This window comes from Callithrix jacchus, chromosome 9 (genome assembly GCF_049354715.1).
Source record: "Callithrix jacchus isolate 240 chromosome 9, calJac240_pri, whole genome shotgun sequence".
NCBI classification, from domain to species: Eukaryota; Metazoa; Chordata; class Mammalia; order Primates; family Cebidae; genus Callithrix; species Callithrix jacchus.
In genome coordinates this window covers 52,231,527-52,255,111 of record NC_133510.1, presented here as the reverse complement: position 1 = coordinate 52,255,111, position 23,585 = coordinate 52,231,527, and the positions used below count along the sequence as shown (strand labels likewise).

Below are 23,585 nucleotides of genomic sequence, written 5' to 3'. Positions count from 1 at the left end.
TAATGTCCTGTTTTCTCTTTCCCAGTCCTAGAAGCTGTTATTTCTCCTTTTATTAGAGAATGGTATTGAGAAACGATCTGGGCATTAGGCATGTTTATCACTACTACTGGGATATCACTGCATCAAGGCCCCCTCAGTATACAGAGCTGTGCAATATGTGCGTATGTATTAGCTGATATATCTGTATTTATTCCTGTTACCTATTACACACAGATAGATAACAGGAATAAATACAGATATGTCAACTAATATATATATGTGCATACACACACACACAGAGATGTATATATATGGAACCAAACATGAGTCCCCACTGATATCTCTGACTCAGTCAATACTGGTTCACTCTAGCCTTCCTCTGTTGCTTATTTTTAACATCTTTCTTTGATAGTGAGAAACCTGGTGTCAAGGAGTAAACACAAAATTCCTATGATGTCCCCCATAAAATTCCTATGATGAAACCCTAATCCCCAGGAACTCACACTGTAACCATATTTGAGAAAGGGTCTTTAAAGAGGTAATTCAATTAAAATACAGTCATTAGGAAGGTCCCCAATCCAATATGACTGGTGTCCTAAGAAGAGGATATCAATACAGATACACATGGAGGGAAGTCAGGTGAAGATACAAGGAGAATATGGTCATCTATAAGCCAAGGAGAGGGGAACACAGCCTTCCCTCATGATTCTCAGAAGGAGCCACCCCTGCCAAGCACCTTGATCTCAGACTGGTAGTGATTATAATTAAATAATCAATATTGCTACATTATTGTTAACCAGAGGCCATACTTTATTCAGATTTTCTTAGTTTTAATCTAATACGTGTGTGTGTGTGTGCGTGCGCATGTACTTTTTTTTCTGTTCCTGTATCTCATCCAGCTTTACACTCTGTATTTAGCCACCACGTCTCCTTATGCAACTCTTAGCTATGGCAGTTTCTTAGACTTCTCTTGTTCTTGATGACTTGATGACTTAACGGTTTTGAGGGTTATGGGTCAGGCATCTTGCAAATGTCCCTCCATTGAGACTTGTCAGACGTTTCTCTCATTATTAGACTGTGGTCACAAGTTCTGAAGAGTAAGACCACAGAGGTAAAGTGCCATTTTCATAATATCATATTAAGAGCACCTACTATCAACATGAATTACCACTGTTGATATTGACCTTGATCACATGGCTGAGGTAGTATCTGTCAGATTTCTTCACTGTAAACTTATTTTTCTCCTTTTTCCATACTGTACGCTTTGGAAGGAAGTCACTATGTGTAGACCACACTTAAGAAGTGGAGATTTATATTCCATCTCCTTAAGGGTGCAGTATCTGCATGAATTTTTTGAAACTTTTCTGCTTGGGAAATTTGTCTATAGTCCTCATTGATTTGTTTATTCAACTATGTATTTACTATATATTCATAAACATTTATTATATATTTTGGATTATGATTATAATTTAAAATTGTTTCATTGCTCAGTTTGCCCCAGCTTTGGTCATTGGGAGCTCTTCAGTTGGTTCTTGTGTCCCTTTGAATGAAATACATGAATTTTGCTTGATTAATTATTTAATTACCCTGAGACAGGTCTCACTCTGTCACCCAGGCTAGAGGAGAGTGGCACAATCATGGCTCATTACAGCTTGGAACTTTTGGGTTCAAATGGTCTTTCCACCTCAGCCTCCTGAGTAGCTAGGACTACAGGTGCAGGTCACCACGCCTGGCTAATTTTTAGTAGAGAAGAGTCCCACTGTGCTGCCCAGGCTGGTCTTGAACTCCTGATCCAAGCGATCCTCCCATCTTGGCCTCCCTAAGTGCTGGGATTAGAAACGTGGGCCACCATACCCAGCATTTTTTGATTGTGAAGACCTCCTTACTTTGTGGGAATAAAAAAATTCTCCTCATTCTCTATGTTTCCTGTACCAGTACTAGAATCAGCTATTTCTTCAAGGAGCCCTGGTTTATTTTATCAGAGAATGGTATTAGGAAGCAAGATTTGGGTCCTAAGTATATTCTACATTTTTGGCCTAACAATCTATCATAAATACTTTCTTCATGTGAATAAATTTAAGATATTTTTAGATGTACATAATATTCTACCATGTGGATAAACAGTAATATCATCTATTGATGGAAACTCATATTGTTTCTATGTATTTAGGTATTAAGAACAATACTGAGATCAACTTTTTGGTGTCGAAATCATCATACTGTAACTGGTCATTTCCAGAAGATAAATTGCTAGAATGGGAAATAAAGAGTTTAGGGCTCTTGATGCATAGTATGAAAGGGGCTTCCGGAGTCCCACTTGGGGCGCCCAGTAATCCCATGCACTCTCCAACGTCAGGTATCTATTGTCATTGTTACTTTTTAAAATAATTTTCTATTAATGGATAAAACTTTCTTTGTGGTTATCATTTATTCCTAGATGGATGAACAACATCTGAAATTATGTCTTCGCCATTTGAATCCCCTTTTAAAAATGTTTTCTTTGCCAATTTTTTAATTGGTATCCTTTTTAATATACTGATATGTAGGAGTGCCTGCATATTAAAGAAATTAACTCTTTGCCTATTATATATTTAACCATCTTTCTCCAATGTGTCATTTATCTCCTACTTTGGTTTATGGACTATTTCTTGTTTAAACAATAACTTTCATATTCCATATTCTATAACTTAAACAAATATATAGTTGTGTTTTTTGCTTACACCACATTTACATTTAACAATTTTGCTCATGGACTAAAAAATGTGTTTACTTTCACAGTTTTGCATTATGTGAGCCAATCTAAAAAAAAGCTGCTGATGTATTATTGATTCTGACATAGTGATGAAAGCACAGATTATGCATCTATTAGAACTTATATTTTATGACAGGTTTGTCAGGTCTAATTTATGACTCATACCTATTTCTGGCTCAGTAGCCACAAATTATCTCCATTTGAATCTTTATGATATAGTACATTTTCTTGCCAGAGTATTTTTTCAAATATCTTGATACATTGTAAAGAAAAACAACAACAATAAAACCCAGAAAACATACACCAAAAATTGATAAATGGAAAATATCATTTTGAAAAACAGTTTCAAATATATATGTATCTCTCTCCACTTTCTTCTTAGGCTAGTTTAATTTTTTAATTTTTTAAAATATTTTAGGCTAGCTTAATATTTTTATAAATACATGATCATTTTTAGAAATGTACATATTCATGTTGTCATGTTTAATTTGCTTAATATAAGCATGCATATACAAAAATATGAAACTGATGTCACCATCTTCATTATAGTAGCATTATAATGTAAAACTTCAAATGAGGAGAGAAAAAAAAAAAAATATATATATATATATATATATATATATATCCCTAAGAGTACAAAATAGCTAGGATGGTGAGGATCAGGAGAAGGTAACTGGGAATATTCTAGTCACGTGCAGAGACATAGAGGTAGGAAGAGATACATGGTATGTGTAGGAAACAGAAGGAAGGTAAGCAAGGGCCACACCACACAAGTTACCTAGTCTTGTTAAGGATTTGGGTCCTTAACCTGAAAACAGATGGAAAAACATGCAAGTGGTTTGTTGACATTTACTGTCTGACCAAGACCCTCTGAGTAATGTGTGGAATGAATTGTAGGGAAGCAAAAGTTCCTCAAGTTTAGGGTGGTGCTCACCAGTTGTCCAGGCATTAGATGATGATGGCTTGACCTGAAGTGGTGGGAGCTATAAATACGGAGAGAAGGGAATAAATCTGGGGTAGGGTTGGAATGCAAAATCAACACCACTTAGCAATGGACTAGAAACATGAAGTGGGCGAAACGGGTAGATGGAGATGCCTTATCAAGAGATAGGAAACATTGAGAGCAGCAATGTGGTAAGAAGATCAGCATTTGGACTTTTTTTGCTTTGCAATCTCTTTGAAATATCCAAAAAGACATACCACTGGTACTCAGAAATTAGACCTGAACTGAGGTCATGAGTGTGTTAACATGTAGGTCATAATTAAATCAAAGATTGTAGATGGGATTGCTTAGAGAATGAGTTGTTTTGCCCCTCATGAAATATCTGACAATATCTTCAGACATTTTTAGTTGACGCAATTGGGGCATCTAGTGAAGAAAGGCCAGGGAAGCTGCTAAACATCCTACAATACTAAGACCAGCCCCAACAACCAAGATTACACAGACCAAAATGTCAGTAGTGCCAAGGCTGAGAAACCCTGGTACACACTGCAAAAGAAATGTGAGCTTTTAAGAATTTCACCTGAAGTCTTCTTCCCTCCTCCTTCCCTAGCTACTCGGACTCCCTCTTTATCAGCAGTCAGCTCCCTCCCCGGTGAGGAAAGGACCTGAGAAATAGAGAAATCTAGAAAAGTGATCAAGGTTGGAGTTTAATGAGAAGTGGTGCAAAATTCCATCTGTATGTCCACAAGATATACATGGCCTGTTGAAAAACAAGAGGTTTATGAATATTTTTGAAGAATTTATTAAAAAATATTTTCCATACAAACTAAACTCTGAACCAACATATAAAGACTCCCTTTTGCAATACCAGTGTCTGGCACTGATTGTTGCTCAGGTTCCTGAAAAGCAGAGACTGAGAGAGAAGCAAACACAGAACAGGGAGAAACACAAGAAAACAGAGTTCTCAAAGAAAAAATGAACAACAAACAGTGCTAGGAAAGTAGAAGGCAGGGAATTTGGGTAGGAAAAGAAGAATGAATGACTTTACATGGAAAAAAAGCAAGCCCCATCTATAAATATGTTTCCAAATAACCATTTAGAGTTTGTTATTTGGAATTCTATAAGCAGCTTGCCCCCAGAAACAATGTTATGAGAAGTAAAGTGTAACGAAAAACTATAACAACTGGTTTGACAGGTATCTATGGATGTTACAGACCAAGCTATAGAAGACTGGGAGGTTCAGGATTTTTTCTTTAATCAGCTGCCTTTCTCTTTCTCTTTTGGGAATATGCTTGGCCTCATTTTTTTTAAAGCTTATTTGTTCATCAAATATTTATTGAATACTTACACAGGTATTTGTTAAGTGTCTGTGTCCCCACTAAATTCTAAGCTCCATGAGAACAAGTACAAGTTTACTCTGTGCACTTCTGCATGCTACCATTACCGCCATTAGTGCCTGGCATCCAGAAAATGATAATTGGTTAATGGCTGAATGTTGATCAAATGAACAAATATATTTCTAAAAAACGTTGTTGGTCTACCCTACTGTATTTCAAAGGGTGAATTTCTATGCAGAGTTGCCATATAAACTTTTTAGAAAGTAGCCTAGTAGTGTAGAGAATGATGTTTTGAGTCAGAAAGGTCATCCATAAATAGGCCAGTTTTGCCTGAGAACCAACACTTGAAGTCAGCCTTATGCAACTACTATATATATAGTTATAGTTCTATATTTCCTCCTCTCTTTGAGATATTAAAATTTTTCTATTTTTGTCATGGCTGTGGTAGTGGTGATGCAAGCATAGCCCAAGCTAACAGTTTAAAATTTAGAAAGAAAACAGCCTATTTTCTTTAACAACAAGAGGAAATCTTCAGAAGAGGCAAGGTTTTGAAATGGATGGAAACCTACTAACAGGATTAATATAGTATCGTAAACAATTTTGTGCAAAGAAACTTCCACATTGAACTTCAAAGGGGAAAGGAACTGAGACAGGAAAAATGGGTCAAGTGAGGAGAAATTTTCTGATTAGGAAAAGATAGTCAGTGGAGAACCTTTTACAGGCCCTGACTCAAGCATGAGGCCTTTGTAATGTGTCTGTCTTATGGCTAAACAGTGCCACTTAGACCAAATAATATTGAAAAGCAAAAGTGGCCTCTCTGCCAAAAACAGGCAGGAAGCAGTAAGAACTGGGCACCCCCTATGAAGCCATGGCTTTAAGATGTCGATTAAAGAAGACAATGGATAAAAAACTGCAAATACATACTTTAATGAGCCAGTAAATGCGTAGGGATCCAGGACTTTTAAATATTCAAGGTACTAAATAAAGATATGTCTGAAAACATAAAAGAGAAAAAAGCAAGATCCTGACTAAACAACAACAAATAAGATTTAGGCAGTAGCACACTTAATTTTACTCTGAAGTTTTTATTTTGTTAAGAGTTGCCTTAAGTTTGTAATCAGTAATTTACAGGTATATTAATAATTTAATATCAATTAAATTTTCATGTGTATTTTAATAATTACATACATACATATTCACAAACATAGCATTAAAAAGTGCTCTGTCACACTTAACAATCCACACCTAGAGATCCATGGTTGTTCTAGAAAGCTGTAAGCACAAATGTTCATAACTGGAAACTTACCAAGTTTATAATAAAACTTAATAATGAATGTTTAGGCCAGGTGCAGTGGCTCACACATGTAATCTTAGCATTTTGAGAGGCCAAGGTGGTCAAACAGCTTGAGCCCAGCGTCTGAGATCAGCCTGAGCAACATGATGAGACCCCACCTCTACAAAAACAACAATAAAACATTAGCCAGGTGTGGTGGTGTGCACCTGCAGTCCCAGCTACTTGAGAGGCTGAGGTGGGAGGATCACCTGAGCCCAGGAAGTCAAGGTTGCAGTGAGCCATGATTGCACCACTGCACTCCAACCTGAGCAAGAGTGAGACCCATCTCAAAAACATAAATAAAAATAAACACATAAATATAATGAAAGTTTAAACTTAATAATTAAAAATAATGAGTGAACAACTATTGAATGCACATTATAATATAGAGACTTTACATATATTTTATCTAGCCCTCACAGCAAATCTATAATAAAGGTAGGTATTATAACTGGACCCATCTTAGAGATGAAGGAATAAGGAGGTTAAGTTATCAAGACTACAGCTTCAGAGTTAGAATCTGAACTACGTATTTGTTTTAAAGTTCTACAGCGTAATGACAAACATAATAATAATGAATTCAAGAGTTTTTTGGAAGTGCGCTGAACTTCTCACTGCTTAGTTTGATTTCTTTTCTCTGTTTTCTTCTCAATACTCCTTGTTCTCATCTTCTGCACCTACACATTCTACTTGAACAACGGCATCCATTTCTGTGGCTTCAGGTTCACCACTGAGTTGAAGTTTCCTCACTCTAGATCCAGCCTAGACAGCCCTCTCTCAGTCCCCACCAAGGAGACATCTTGACTTGGATGTCATTCTGCTACCTGAAGCTAAACATGACCAACACTGAACTCAGTACCTCCAGCCCACACCCAAAGTCTACTTTTCTTTTTATGTTTCTTAACTCAGAAAATAACCCTATCTTTCCTTCAGTGCCTACACCAGGAATCTGGGGTGACCATTCTCCTTTAAGCCCTATAGACAATCACATTACAAGTTCTCTTATTTCTACCTCCTGATTAACTCTCCCGTCAGCTGAGTCTTCTCACCTACACCTCCATCGTCAACTTCAGCAGAACTACTGAACAGTCTCCTACCAGCCCCGCTTGGGGCCACATTCTGAACGTTTCCCACAATGCTGCCAAAGTGATTTTTCTAAAGAACACATGATGCAATGTACTCATTTATTTATTCAGCAATTTTTTTTGTTGAATATCTTCTGTGTGGCAGGTACTATTCTGCATGGCGAGAAATACACCAGTTAACAAAAGAGACAAAAAGGGTATCAAAGAAATTTTGTTCTAGTGGAGAGAGACTGATGTAAACAAAATGAGTGTATACATATGTGTATGTGTAGATGTGTGATGTGTGAATGTGAAATTAGATGGTAATAAAAGCACACTGCCCTCATGCCTCATCTTATTAGTCCTTCATTCACCCACACCCTAGGATTCATCCCTATTGAGCGACTCTTACTTTCCCAAACATGCCATGTCCCTATATCCAGGCCTCTCTACATTCTCCTTCTTCTACTTAAAATTCTCTTCCCACTGGCTTTTCACCAGGCTAAACTTTTGTGTGGCAGGTACTACCGTGTGGCATTAGCCTACCCTCTTCCAGCCAGTTTTCTCTGATCCCCCAGTTCTGATTTTGCTGTCCATCATGAGGCTCCCAAACCAACTTAACCTTCCCAGAGGGTAGTTAACACAAGTTCCGATTATGTGATAGGTATTTGTATTAGTTTGCTCCGGTTGCCATAACAAATTACCACAGACTGGTGGCTTAAACCCCAGAAATTTATCTTCTCACAGTTCTGGAGGCTATTAGCCTAAGATCAAGGGATTGGCAGGCAGGCATGGATTTCTTCTGAGGCCTCTTTTCTTAGTGTGCAGATGAACGCCTTCTCCATACGTCCTCGTATAGTCTTTCCTCTATGCATGGATGTTCCTGGTGTTTCTTCGTGTATCTAAATTTCCTCTTCTCATAAGTACAACAGTCAGACCAAATTAGAGAATACCCTAAAGGTGTCATTTTTAACTTAAGCACCTCTTCAAAGACCCTATCTCCAAATACAGTCACATTCTGAGGTACTGGAAGTTAGGGATTTAACAAATGAATTTTGGGAGTAGGGGCAGAGGACACAATTCAGTTCTTAATAATATTCTATAATCAACTCATTATTAATCTTACTTTGCCTATGGCCCTAAACAACAGCCTATTCCCATATTATTTTGAAGAAAATGCAAGATATCATATCCTTCAATCAGTAAATATTCAACATCTTTAGATAAAGAAAATATATTTTACTCTCTGGATCTAAACAGATGAGATCTACTAAGCTCTCTGATTATTTTCTAACATCTTTTCTGGGTTTTGGACCATTTCATTGCCTTTTTGGAAAATATTATCCCTTATAATAATCACTAACAAAACAAATGTTTTAAATCTTCAATGTGGTAGATCTTCAGTCTACACTCCAAGGATGAAAAAGAAGGTACCCATTTTTCTGCATGCTTCTTAGGCTACTGGAAAAGAAACTGTGTGTGTGTGTGTGTGTGTGTGTGTGTGTGTGTGTGTGTGTGAAATATTATTACTAAAATGAGACTAACAGATTTTCAAGGTTCATTTTGAGAATCCACACATGTCACTCCATGCATCATCAGTGAGACCCAAGAAGCCAGGCTATTTTCTTTTTTCATTATGGATGCCCTTTACAGATCTCCTCATCTCCTAACAGCTGTCATGGCAACATTCTCCTCTGTCAGATGAGAAAGCAGCAAGGCTCATCCTCTTAATGCATGAATGAACCACAGAGGCTTCTGAATAACAGAATTCCCCAGAGTTTGCATGACACCATTGCAAAATGCAGTTTTGCAGTTTCTGCCAGACAGTCTGGTGATGCCTTCTCCATACTGACACTTCACACTGTGACGATAAAATGAGGAGTAGATGAAAGAGATGGTTATTCTTTACTTTCCATTGGTATCTCTATGTATTTTGTCCTTAAAAAGCATGTTGTAAAACAGCAATGAAAAACATGGGTGCTGAAGAATATGTGGACTATATAGGATTCTAACAACTAAATGACACTTTCATTCTTGCATATATTTATAAGAAAAAAATAAAAAATTGCTGTATTTCAGAAATAAACTGAATAGCATAAATACCAAAAGTTTTATTCAGCAGAAATTCTTGAAACTGGAATAAATGGTTTGGCTGAAAATTCTATAAATGAACATGAGTAGGTATACTTACATTGATTTTTCTAAAATAAAATGTATCTTTGGGACAGTTTTAGATTTATAGAAAAATTACAAAGATAGTACAGTGAGTTCCCATAACCCCAGAGAGCTTCCCCTATTGTTATACATTCTAAGTGTACATTTGCTACAACTAAATAAGCAATATTGATACATCATTATTAACAACAAAGTCCATACTTTAGTTAATTTTCTTCATTTTACCTAGTGTTATTTTCTGTTCCAGGACCCCATCCAAGAAAACACATTTCATTAGCTGTCATGTTTCCTTAAGGTCCTCTTGGCTCTAACAATTTCTGAGATTTCTCTTGGTTTTGATGACCTTAACAACTTTGAGGAATATTCATTTTTGTAAAATGCCATCAATTAAGATTTGTCTGATACTTTTCTCATGATGAGATTGGAGTTAGGTATTTTGTTTGGGAAGGAAGACCACAGAAGTAAAGTATTATCTTTATCACATCATACATAACAGCAATAGTACTTATCACTGCTGATGTCAGTCTTGATCATCTAGGAAATGTATTCATAACTACGAGAAGAAACTACTGTGAGTAAATACCATAAAATTACTTTCTTCCCCTTTTCCACACCATATTCTGAAACAAAATCACTATGCATAACCTCTCCACTTTCTTGAGGGTGAAGTATCTGCATCAATTGTTTGGAAATTCTACAGGGGAGACTGCCTCTTCTCCTCCATACGTTTATTTTTTGTATAGATATACCACAATTTGTTTATTCATTTACCTACCGAAAGATATTTTTGGCCAGGTGCACTGGCTCATGTCTGTAATCCCAGCACTTTGGGAGGCCGAGGCAGGCAGATCACTTGAGGTCAGGAGTTCAAAACCAACCTGGCCAATATGGTGAAACCCCATCTCTACTAAAAATACAAAAATTAGCCAGGTGTGCTGGTATGTGTCTGTAATCCCAGCTACTTGGGAGGCTGGGGCAGGAGAATCACTTGAACCCAGGAGGCAGAGGTTGCAGTGAGCTGAGATTGTGCCATTGCACTCCAGGCTGGGTGTCACAGTGAGACTCTACCTCAAAAAGAAAGATAGTGTTGCTTCATTGTTTCTTCTTTTCTAATATAAGCATTTCTCTAAGTTTTTCTCTAAGCACTGCTTTCCTTGCATTCCACAGTTTTGTTTTTGTTTTATTTTGTTTTTAATTGAAAAATAATAAATGTACATATCTATGTGGTACAATGTGATGTTTTGATACATGTATATATTGTGTAATAATAAAACCAGAGTAATCAGCATATTCATCACCTCAAATGTGTGTCATTTCTTTGCTTTTCAAGAACTTCCAAAACCTTCCCTTCTCACTACTTCAAAACATATGCAACATGTTACTGTTAACTCTAGTCACCCTACTAAGCAATAGAACATTAGAACTTATTTTAAATGAAGTTTTAAATACTAAAATTATTTTAAGAAAATAAGCACAGCCATTTAAGTATGTTATTCACAGTTACACTACTACTGCTAGTATATGGAGAAACAGCAGTTAAACTCACAATTTTTTATAAGTAATATTGTGAATTTTATTTTATTCAAAAAAAATTTTAAGTGACTGGGTCTCACTATGTTGTTCAGGCTAGACTCAAACTCCTAGGCTCAAGAAGTCCTCCTTCCTCAGCCTCCTGAGTAGCTGGGACTACAGGCTATTCAAAATATTCTTCAATGTATCTTGTTACTCCTTCAGTACATGTATTATTGGGAAGAGTGTTGTTTAATCTGTAAATATTTTGGGATTTTCCAAATATCTTTCTGTTATTGATGGATAGTTTAATTTCATTGCAGTCTGAGTACATGCTTTGTATAATTTCTATTCTTTTAAATTTGTTAAGGTATGTTTTATGGCCAAGGATGTGATCTATCTTCGCAATTTTCCATGCAAGCTTGAGAATGTGGATTCCGCTACTATTGGATGGGGTGCTTTATAAATGTCAATTAGATCAAGCTGACTGATTAAGCTATTCAAGTCAACTATGTCCTTACTGATTTTCTTCTGGCTTGATCTATCAACCAGTGAAAGAGGGGTGTTGAAGTCTGCAGCTACAATAGTGAATTTATCTTTTTAAAATTGGGCCTCTTCACAGGTCCATCAGTTTTTGCCTCATGTATTCTGATTCTCCGCTGTTCAGTGCATATGTTTTTAGGACTGTTATGTCTTCCTGGAGAACTGACACTTTTATTATTCTTAATGTTCCTATTTCTCCCTGATAATTCCCCTTGTACCAAAGTCTGCTATGTTTAAAATTAAGATAGTGACTGCAGCTTTCTTTTGACTGGTGTTAACATGGTGTATCATTCTCTGTCCCTTCACTTTTAACCTGCTGCTTCATATTTAAAGGGGGCTTCTTGTAGACAATAAGGACTTGACTGTGACTCTAGGTCTCCTTTATATTTCTTCTTATTTTGCCTTCTCTTAATTGTGCCCCTCTTGTTCTTCTTTCTCCTGCTTTAATTTAGCATTTTATATAACACTGTATCTCCTCTCTGAGCATTTCAATTATACTTCTTTTAATTTTTTTAGTGGTGGTACTTGAGTTTCTAATACGCATTTTTAAACTAATGTAAGTTCAATTTCAACTAATATTATACCATTTCATGTGAAGTGCAGTTACCTTATAAGAGAGTATTTCCAATTCCTCTCTCCAATCTCTTATGACATTGTTGTTATTCATTTCACTCAACCATACCCTATAATTATCCAATACACTATTACATTTAATAGTTTAAATGAAGTTTCTTTTAGCTTAATTAATGAAAAAAGCAAAAGATTTTATTTTACCTTACTTTATTCCTTCTCTGATGTTCTTCTTTCTTAATGTTGATCTAAGTTCCTAAACTATCACTATCATTTTCTCTGAAGAATTTCTTTTAACATTCTTTTTGCCAATTTAAATAGTTTTATTTAAGACATTGCATTTTCCACTTACAAATACAGTGTTTATAAAGTGCAATGTTAGTTCTTTCCTTCCCCTGTGCATATGTTCCATATTCAAGTATTGAGAATGCCCAGTAACTTACTATAGCAGCTCAACTTTTTAAAACTGCCACAGAATTTGCTACAATTTTAGGTCCTTCAATGCTTTATATGTGTGGAACAATGCTAAATCTATACTTGGGTTGGCTTAATCAACCTCTTCAATAGTGGGCCCTGAGGAAGCACCACCAGAGGGAGGAGCTCCACCACCAGGGAATCCTCCAGGCATTCCTCCTGGCATGCCTCCTGCACTCTGGTACAGCTTGGTGATGATGGGGTTGCAGACTTTCTCCAGCTCTTTTTGCTGATGTTCAAATTCTTCCTTCTCGGCAGTCTGATTCTTATCAAGCCAGTTGATAATTTCATTACACTTGTCCAGAATCTTCTGTTTATCCTCATCGTTAATCTTGCCTTGAAGTTTCTCATCTTCAACAGTTGCTTTCATGTTAAATGCATAGGATTCAAGTGAATTCTTAGATGACACTTTGTCCCTCTGCTTCTCGTCTTCAGCTTTGTACTTCTCAGCTCCCTGGACCATACGTTCAATGTCTTCCTTGCTCAAACAGCCCTTGTCATTAGTGATAGTAATCTTGTTCTCTTTTCCTGTACTCTTGTCCACAGCAGACACATTGAGAATGCCATTGGCATCAATGTCAAAAGTGACCTCAATCTGAGGAACACCTCGGGGTGCAGGAGGTATGCCTGTAAGTTCAAACTTGCCAAGCAGGTTGTTATCCTTGGTCATGGCACGCTCACCTTCATAAACCTGAATAAGCACACCAGGCTGGTTGTCGGAATAGGTAGTGAAGGTCTGTGTCTGCTTGGTGGGAATGGTAGTATTACGCTTGATGAGGATGGTCATGACTCCACCAGCAGTTTCAATGCCAAGGGAAAGAGGAGTGACATCCAAGAGCAGCAAATCTTGAACATTTTCAGACTTATCTCCAGACAGAATGGCGGCCTGGACAGCTGCACCATAAGCAACAGCTTCATCAGGGTTGATGCTCTTATTCAGTTCTTTTCCATTGAAAAAGTCTTGGAGAAGCTTCTGAATTTTGGGGATGCGAGTAGAACCACCAACCAGGACAATATCATGAATTTGAGACTTGTCTAGTTTGGCATCTCGAAGGGCCTTCTCTACGGGGTCCAGGGTTCCACGGAACAAGTCAGCATTCAATTCTTCAAATCAGGCACGGGTAATGGAGGTATAGAAGTCGATTCCTTTATATAGGGAATCGATTTCAATACTAGCCTGGGTGCTAGAAGAGAGAGTACGCTTAGCACGCTCACAAGCAGTACAGAGGCGTCTTACAGCTCTCTTGTTCTCACTTATGTCCTTCTTATGCTTGCGCTTGAACTCAGCAATGAAATGGTTGACCGTTCGGTTATCAAAATCTTCTCCACCCAAGTGCGTGTCTCCAGCTGTAGACTTGACCTCAAAGATTCCATCCTCAATAGTGAGGATTGACACATCAAAAGTGCCACCTCCAAGATCAAAGATCAGCACGTTTCTCTCAGCTCCAACCTTTTTGTCTAAGCCATAAGCAATAGCAGCAGCAGTTGGCTCATTAATAATTCTAAGTACATTGAGACCAGCAATAGTTCCAGCATCTTTGGTAGCCTGACGCTGAGAGTCATTAAAGTAAGCGGGCACTGTGACCACAGCATTGGTAACAGTCTTCCCAAGGTAGGCTTCTGCAATTTCCTTCATCTTTGTCAGAACCATAGAGGATACCTCCTCTGGATAGAAGCTTTTTGTCTCTCCCTTGTATTCTACTTGGACCTTGGGCCTGCCAGCATCATTCACTACCATAAAGGGCCAATGCTTCATATCAGACTGGACAATGGCATCTTCAAATCTGCATCCAATCAGACGTTTGGCATCAAAAACCGTGTTGGTGGGGTTCATTGCAACTTGATTCTTTGCGGCATCACCGATCAATTGTTCAGTGTCCGTAAAGGTGACATAGCTTGGAGTGGTTCGGTTTCCTTGATCATTGGCAATTATTTCTACTTTTCCGTGCTGGAAAACACCCACACAAGAGTAGGTGGTGCCAAGATCAATACCAACGGCGGGTCCCTTCGACATGGTTGCTGGCGTGTTGGCCTGGACCCGAAAACGAAGAATACCACAGTAATCTCGAGAGCTGCAGGGGGAGTTCAGTGAGAGCTCTTTTAACATTTTATAAAGAGTAGATATGCCATGCTAGTAATAAATTCCCTCAGTTTTGCTTATGTGAGAAAGTCTTTATTTCTCCTTCACACTTGAAGGATAATTATTATGAATTTACAATTCTAGGTTGGTGAGGGTTTATTTTTCTTTCAACTCTGAAGTATTTTACTTCACTTGCATAGTTTATGATGAGAAGTCCACTATAATTGTTATTCTTGTTTCTCTATAGGTAAGGTGATGCCCCAAACCTCAAGGCTTCTTTCAAGATTTTCTTTTTATATTCTGAAGTTGAATGTCATATATCTAAGTACAGATTTTGTGGAATTTATTCTAATTTGTGTTCTCTGAGCTTCTTGGATCTGAATTTAAGTTAGATGTCTGTCACAAATTTTGGAAAGTTATCAGTCATTATTACTTCAAATATTTTTTTGTTCCATTCTCTTACTTCTTCTGATCTTCCAAGTACCTATAAATATATGTTTCACCTTTTAAAATTGTGCCAAAGTTCTTGCATCTTCTTTTCTTTTTTGTTTTTTTAATCTTTTTTTTTTTATTTATTTTTTGAGACATAGTCTAACTCTGTCAAGCAGGCTGGAGTGCATTGGGACATTAATAGCTAATTGCAGCCTCAACCTCCCAGGCTCAAGTGATCTTACCAATTCTCCCACCTTAGCCTTTAGCCTCTCAAGTAGCTGGGACCACAGGCATATGTCACCATGCCTGGCTAATTTTTTAAAATTTTTTGTAGAAACAGGGTCTCACTATGCTGCCCAAGCTGGTCTAGAACTCTTGGGCTCAAGCAATTCTCCTGCCTTGGCCTCCCAAAATGCTGAGATCACAAGCGTGAGCCACCATGCCTGGCTCTTTTTTTTCCCCATTACCTTTTATCTCTGCATTTCAGTTTGGGAAGTTTCTATTGGCCTATCTCCAAAGAAGATCACTGAGACTTTTAAAAATCATGTTAAGTCTTCTGAGTGGCCCTTCAAAGGCATTCTTCATTTTTGCTACTGCGTTTCTAATTTCTAGCTTTTCCTTTTGATCTTTTCTTAGATCTTCCATCACTCTGCTTACATCACCCCTCTATTACTGCATGTTATCTGCTTTTTCTACTAGAGCCCTTAACATATGAATCATAGCTACTGAAATTCCCTGTGTGATAATTCCAAAATCTGCGTCACATCTGAGTCTGATTCTGATGCTTGCTTTCTATCTACAGCCAGTGTTTTTCCTTGACTGTTAGCGTGCTTTGTTGAGACAGGATCTCACTCTGTTGCCCAGGCTGAAATACAATGATGTGGTCACAGGTCACTGCAGCCTTGACTTCCTGGGCTCAAGTGATCCTCCCATCTCAGCCGAAGTAGCTGGGACTACAGGCATGCACCACCACAGCAGGCTAATTTTTGTAGAGATGGAGTTTCACCATGTTGCCCAGGCTGGTCTTGAACTCTTGGGCTCAAGTGATCTGTTCACTCAACCTGCCAAAGTGCTAGGATTACAGGCATGAGCCATGCACCCAGCCTCATCTGTGTAATTTTCTGTTGAAAGCTAGACACGATGTAATAGATAACAGGAAATGAGGAAAAGGACTTCAGTTTGAGATTTATCTGAGATTGGGCTGTATATACTGTTTGATACAGATGTGGCTATCAGAGGCTTCAAAGTCCTCTAGTGTTTTTGTTTCTTGTTTTTTCATCTCTCCTGTTGTCTTTGGGTTTTCCTAAGACCCGCTCCTTGGCCAGTGTCAACATCTTGCAGCTCTTTCTGCTGTAATCCACTTTTATTATAAGGAGCCCCATTGCTGGGTGCTAAAGAGCAGGGAAGGCAAGCATTTCATCTTCTTAGGATTGCAACTCAATCTTTTGGTGGGCCTATGCTGCTGTACTGCGACCTTTACAAATGTTTCTTAGCCTTTTCCTCCTCCCTTAGTTGATACAGAACCCTAGAGGGGCCTTGAGTCAGAGAAGTATCTTCTCCCCAGATGGGATAAGACTCTGGTAAAGCCCTTTTCCTTGAAGAGTAGGTCTTTATTATAGAGAACATCCTGGGTGCATTTCACAATCATTACTTTTCCCTTCCCCTTGCCAGAGCCAGGACAGGACCTATCTTGGCTCTTTGCTGTGAAAACCCGATGCAGTTTCAGGAGGTAAAATCCATGTATGTGTGAGACCCTCTCTAAAACTCCTGTATCTATAAGTTCCACTCTCAAGCTGGTCAACACTTAGCCTCCAAAAATTCATTAAAATTACTATTTAAATGGCCCTTCTGGTCTATGGTTCCAGTTGCTTCTGCTGTAAGCAAGCAGATCTTAGCTGTGACACTCTGAATTTACCTATTTCTTCAGATTTTGGGGTGGCAAGCAATTTTCCCTGAGATTGCTGATAGGTCCAGGAAAACTTATCAAGTTCTAGTTTGCTCAGGTTTGGAAGGGAGTGAGGACTCTCAAGCTCTTTCCATGCTGAAGTGCCTTGCTTTTTTTCATATTCCTATTTTTAATACTTATTTTATAGAAACAGAAATGTTTGCTTAGAAAACGATTTATTGAGAATTCAAGACAAGCTTAGCATAAGAGCACATGTTCTGGAAGAGAAAAACAAATTCACTCATTCAACAAATATTTGTTGAGTACCCATTATGGTGCTAAGACGTGCTAGATAGTAACTGGATAGTTAGGTATGGTGACAAAGACAGCTATTGTCCCTGCCCTCGAAGAACTTATATTCTAGTGAGTGAGACAGAAAAAGGATATACACACGAAACTAGTAAGTACAATCTTTAAGAAGTTCATCACAGTGACAAGATAAAATATAATAATCATAGAGAGTATAAATGTTTGCATACATTGTAATAAGGTAGTTTAGCAAAGAGAAGAGATGGTATGGGCTTGAATATTCTGGGACTTGAGCAGAAGTTAGAAAATAAGTAGAATTCAATTTGTGAAGAAATATCATTTTGATAAAGGGCACAGCAACAGCAAAGACTCAGCGGCAGGAATGAGAATAATGTGTTTCAATACAGCCAATTCAGCTTGGCTGAAGTGTAGTTTTCGTTGCAGAATAGTGGGAGAAAATAAGTGGAAAAGCTGGCAAATGTCAGAAGCAGAAATGTGTTGTTCAACAAGAACTGTGAGGACCTTGTTGTTAAAACATTAGTCAGTGGGTGGAATGGGAAAAGTACTAAACTAGGATTCATGAGGACACCTAACATTTGCCATTAACCAGTTGTGGGCCTTTGGGCAAAATTGCCCAACTCTGAATCTGTGTCTTCATCTGTAGTAAAAGAAATGTTGAATTGCTGAGTCTCCTTCCTACTTTAACATCCTACAGTTCTGGGTAGAAAACTCTTCTATATCACTCCAAAAAGTAGCAGTCCAGTCTCTGCCTGAGACCTTCAAATGACAGAAAGCTTACTATTCTTTGAGGCAGCTGGTTCAACTGCATAGACACTAAACAGCTAAAATTAATAGAATGGTTTTGTTAGAAATGACCTGAAATCTGCCTTGCCATAATTCACTCTGTTGAAAGTTCAAAACTTTGGAGCAGCTCTGTCCAACAGAACTTCCTACAAGGCTAAACAGTCCAATTCAGCAGTCATGTGATCACTGAGCACTTGAAATGTGGCTACTATTGAGTACAAAGCTGATTTTTTTAAATTTAATTTTCATTGAAATAGTCACACGTGACCGTGGCTATCATGTTGGACTGCCTAGCTCTAAAACAACCCCAAACAAACTTCTTTCCACATAACAGCTCTTCAGATGTGTGACAGTTCATTAATGGCCGGTCCTCAAGCTTTTATTTCTCTAGTTCATCACAGTGAGATGCTCTAACCACTGTTCACATGGTATATTTTCCAGCCCCATGTTCTTACCGATGCATTCTAATTCACGCACAGTCAGCTGAGGTCCAAAGATGCTTTCCAGAAACCATGAAACCCCTAAACTTACATGCAAATCTGTTGCGTATACATGCACATTATTTAGAGGAGAGCTTTCATAGCTGCCTTCAGATTCTCAGAGAAATTCCTGACCTCTAAAAGGGGCCTGGGGTGAGAGGAGAAGATGAAAGAAAAATGAGATACAATGGCAGTATTTATGCTAGCCGTGAAATGTAACACAACAAATGAAAAGGCTGAGATGAAAGCAGACCTTAGGAACCTTAGTGCCTAGGCTTGTTTCTGTTTCAATACGACCTGTGTATTTTCACACAAGAGTTGCTTCAATGTCTTTTTAAAACACTGCCACCATTTTTTTTCTATTAACAAGGTAACATGTAATTTTTGTAAATCTATATGTCATGTAAAACTGTCATTTTCAGTAGAACCATGGTTGAAAAGTATTTTTAAAATATTAAAAACATTCCTTAATACAAAAAAAAACCCCACACTATGTAGGTTATTCAGGGATTTGGGGTAGGTTTTCTTCTTTAACTTTTTTCTCCTTTGACATGACAACGGTTTTTTTTCTTTTGAAGGAAAATGTACTTCAAAACCTCTCTTTTCGTCTGTTAAAGCCATTTGTAATTCCCCTGGTTCAGATTCTACCGCCTCCATATAGGTGGGTGTATTTTGAAAAGATTTTTGAATTCTGAATAAATTCATCTTCCTAAATCAAAAGACCTATGGAATTATCAAAAAAATCTCACCTCTATTGGCTTAAATCAAAGCATCATAGCTCTGCCAGTGTTTATGCTATTTTTCAAGAACTCCGGGAAAGAATTCTGTTACCTCAAATGGTCATTCATTCCAATGCCATCCAGCAAAAGACCACATATAACATGACCTTCAAGTAATTTTGTAGATACCATATTGCCTTTTCCAAGAGTACATAGCAAGTAAAAGTGCATCAACTATTTGATGGGTGTGGCTTCTCTTTACTATCATCCTAATGTAAACCAGGCATTAAAATTATATAAGACCCTTTGGCATATTGAATATTAAACTCTTAGAGTTTTCCTACATTACACAGTTTGAAAGCATTTTCTTTTTCTTTTTCTGTTCATTTCTTTCTCTCTCTTTTTATAATAATATTAAACTAGCAACTGCAATGGCTACAATTTAAAAATTCTAAACAAAGTAACAGAAAAAGAGTATTTCCATCTTGACATTAATTAGCCCAAATTTGTAAAGCTACTTCTTAATAACAATTGACTAGAAGACAAAGCATGAAAGATATGAATCTATGTCCTTGCAATTAGGTCTTTTTGTGTAAACTTTAGAACATTTGTTTTTGTCTTTCCAGTTCTGAAGAAATAAGTTAGCATGAGCCATAATCAAAAGTCCCTTTAAGTCATCTTCCCCATCATGAATGGCAGGACCTAGAGTCAGTCTTACCAGGGGTGGCCTTAAGAACTATATTGTGACTGCCCTGGAATCCCCCAAACAGATGTAGGAGTAAGGACTAAAGACCAACAAATCTGGTCCCTTCTCACTACCGGTAGCATTGCCTCCCTGGTCCATACCCACCTCATCTCCCACCAGGTCACTAGGACACCTGCTAACCCATCTTCCTGTTAACCCTTAACCTCTTCTATTCCTAATTCAGTTGCCAGGGCGGGGAGGGGGGATACTTTAAAAACATGTCAGATCATGTAACTCCTTAACATAGTCCAAATGATTCCTACCTCGCTCAAAGGACGAGCTAAAATCTCTACTATGGCTTATAAAGCTGCCTAAATTCCTTTGGGCCTTTTTTTAAAGACAGAATCTCACCTTGTCACTCAGGTTGGAGTACAGTGGCATGATCTCAGTCACTGCAACCTCCACCTCCCAGGCTCAAGTGATTCTCCTGCCTCAGCCTCTCGATCAGTTGGGAGTACAGGCACCTGCCACCACACTTGGCTAATTTTGTATTTTTAGTAGAGACAAGGTTTCACCATGTTGGCCAGGCTGGTCTCGAACTACTGACCTCAGGTGATCTGCCCGTCTTGGCCTCCCAAAGTGCTGGGATTACAGGCGTGAGCCACCGCACCTGGCAGGGTTTTTACTGAAATGTTACCTTCTCCATGAAGTGATCCATCTAAAATCTCAACTCCCACTCCATACATACACATATTTCTTACCTCCTCGCTTACTGTATTGTTTCTCTTTGTAATTACAACTATCCAACGTGTGATAATAGACTTCACTTATTTATCTTATTTGTTAACTTATTTATTGAGTATCTCATCCAACTAAAATGTAAGCTTCATGAAGGCAGAGATTTCAACATCTAGAACACTGCCTAGCATTCACTATGTAGTTGGTGTATAAATTAAATAAACCCAGGTCCATAAAAAAGTTGAAGTGAAAGGATGAAGTAAAAATGATCGTGATTTTGACACTGTCTAAATTAAATTCTCATTTAAACACAGATATTGCTCTCTGGAATTTTTAATATAATATGGAAATAAAATGCTCATTATAAAAAGTCAAAATGAAGTCTTAGCAAGGTGTCTGGCATACAGTAAGTGTTCAACAAATGTTTGCTATTATTGATTTTTACTGCACACTTTCCTTATGATAAATTCTTAAAAGTAACCTGGTCATAGACAGAGGCACATATATTAAGTGTCTAATTAAGTTTAATTCTCAGGGTCCTTCATTTGCTAAATCTTCTTCCAACATATAAAAGAGGTCCTCAAAATGTGTTCTGTGTTTTTGTAAAATTTGTAAAAATAAAATATTTTAACTGGATCTCTTATGACTGCTGTTGCCATCCATTGCAATGTTCCTCTCACCAAACTTCCCCTTACATTGAATGCACTGGAGGAGCCATGGGCATTTTTGGAATCTGGTGGGTCAAACTGACTTTGGGATTATACTTTATTTTGGTTTAGTGGCTATTTTATATGGATTTGAGGTCACTTCCAGGGACAGGTTATTGATAGCTGTTCCAGACTAGAAATGTCCAGGGATATTCCGACTGCACCTCATTCCATCTCACCCTGCAAGGCCAGAGGTCACATCACACTGAGAACACCTCTTGCCAAGCCTGGCACCAGAAATACATGAGTAGTGAAGGAGAAACAGGACTTAAAATGTACAGAGCCACAAGCTAGTCTGTAGAAAATTCTTCCAGTCATTAGGTAAACAAAGGGTTCAGTTTTCATCAGTAGCTAGACTAAATGAAAGCTCTCTTCCATCAGAAACATATTCAATAATGCAGGATATGCAATTAGAAATGCAACAAACCTGTGGCAGTGCTACAAATAGCAAATAAGTGTGCACGTGATAATTTTCAGGATTTATGCAACTATTAAAATTGAAAAACAGATTTCCATCTACTATGCTAGAAGACTTATCTTTCCTGTCTCTTTGTAAAAAATAGTACAAAATCATTGTCATATGAAAAGGCAATCGAAGAGTAACCAAAATAATACAAGAAATAAAATAGAGGCATGTCAGAAAATGACTAAAAATGTGAAAAATGTAATACATGCATTCTGTTCAAGGGCAAACTACAGAGACCAGTTAGGAGAGTATTCCCATGATCCAAGAGAGACATGATGGAGGTTTGGACCAGGGCACTAGCACCAGAGGTAGCAAGAAGTTGAGAATGTGTTTTGGTTTTTAGTAGTCAACAACGAACAGAGATCAATGATGCATTCTGAGGCAGTCAGAGCACAGCTGTTAAAAGCCATGCCCTAGAGCCAGACTGATTCAAGTTTGCCTCATAGAGATGGATTTTGTAATGTTTATAGTATTTACCAATCTCATAAAAATTTGTGGTGATGTTTTTCTCAAACTAAATATTTAATGTCATATCTAATTTTGTATTTACAACTTTGGAATCCTTTTTTGAAAGAACTCTCTCCCTTCCCCAGTTGCATAGGCTTAGGCTCCACAAACCCTGTATCTGCCTTTGGTCAGAGAGTATGTGCATTTTGAATTTTGATATATGCTGTTTAATTTCCCATTGGAAAGATTATGCCCATTGGCACTCCCGATTTCCTTCAAACTTAACCAACATTAACTATCATCAGTTTTTCTCAATTTGGCCAATTTGATAGATAAAATTTTAATTTGTGATTCTTTGATTATCAGTGATGCTTAACATATTTTCATATATATATCAGTGATTTATATATCTCTCCTCATAGACTGTCCAATCCAGTCCTTTGTCATTTTTCTATTAGAAAGCTAGACTTTATTATTTGACTGACATACAAACAAATGCAAAATGTATCAAATATTTTTATTGTTATTGTGTGTGTATTTACACCATTTATCTTGCACATATATTTTCATTTAAACATTTCGCCTCTAAATGCCTTGTTTCTAAAGAGTAGGTTTATGCATGACAAGTAATGTGACATGTATACCATATCATATATCATATCACTGGCAAAGAATGAAAGTATTTTAAATGAGTGATATTTAAAGCAAAATCTACACTCCTTATCCAAAATCATCACTACCACTACTTCTACAGTGTGAACAGCTGTGTCCATTCAACCAACAATTGAAGCTAAATACAAAGGTTGAATAAGTATGATGTGTCGGGCCAAAAGAATATTTCATCATCCTGCTTCTGAATGACTATCTGAATACTTGTGCCTTCTAAATGTCATTATTTCTACTTATCGCCACTCTTCTGAACTTTTTTTACAACCTTAATATTCTCTTTTTCTCTCTTTTTTGTCCAGTTCTTGGATTCCTAAAACTCACATACACAAATTTAAGTTTATAAACTGCCAAGCTAATGAGAAACTTGAGAAACAAATTCTGTGTTCTGAACTGAATATAAACTGTATCTAATTCTGGTCCCTGCTGAGGGCTTTGAACACACTTATATGATTGAAAATACAATTTCAGAAACAGAAGCAGGTTGCT

The 23,585-nt window shown here is 37.5% G+C and overlaps 1 protein-coding gene and 2 pseudogenes across 8 annotated transcripts in view; all 3 read right to left on the bottom strand.

The window, feature by feature from the left end:
• The window catches only part of GRIP1 (glutamate receptor interacting protein 1), a 726,295-nt gene that overhangs the window by 616,832 nt on the left and 85,878 nt on the right, over nt 1-23,585 (bottom strand). The window lies entirely within an intron of this gene.
• LOC144577589 (heat shock cognate 71 kDa protein pseudogene) lies at nt 12,508-14,772 on the bottom strand (annotated as a pseudogene). The gene has a single exon (XR_013521771.1). The product of XR_013521771.1 is annotated as a heat shock cognate 71 kDa protein pseudogene (transcript).
• Nucleotides 12,508-14,772, bottom strand: LOC100390045 (heat shock cognate 71 kDa protein pseudogene; annotated as a pseudogene). Its single transcript, XR_088883.7, has one exon. The product of XR_088883.7 is annotated as a heat shock cognate 71 kDa protein pseudogene (transcript).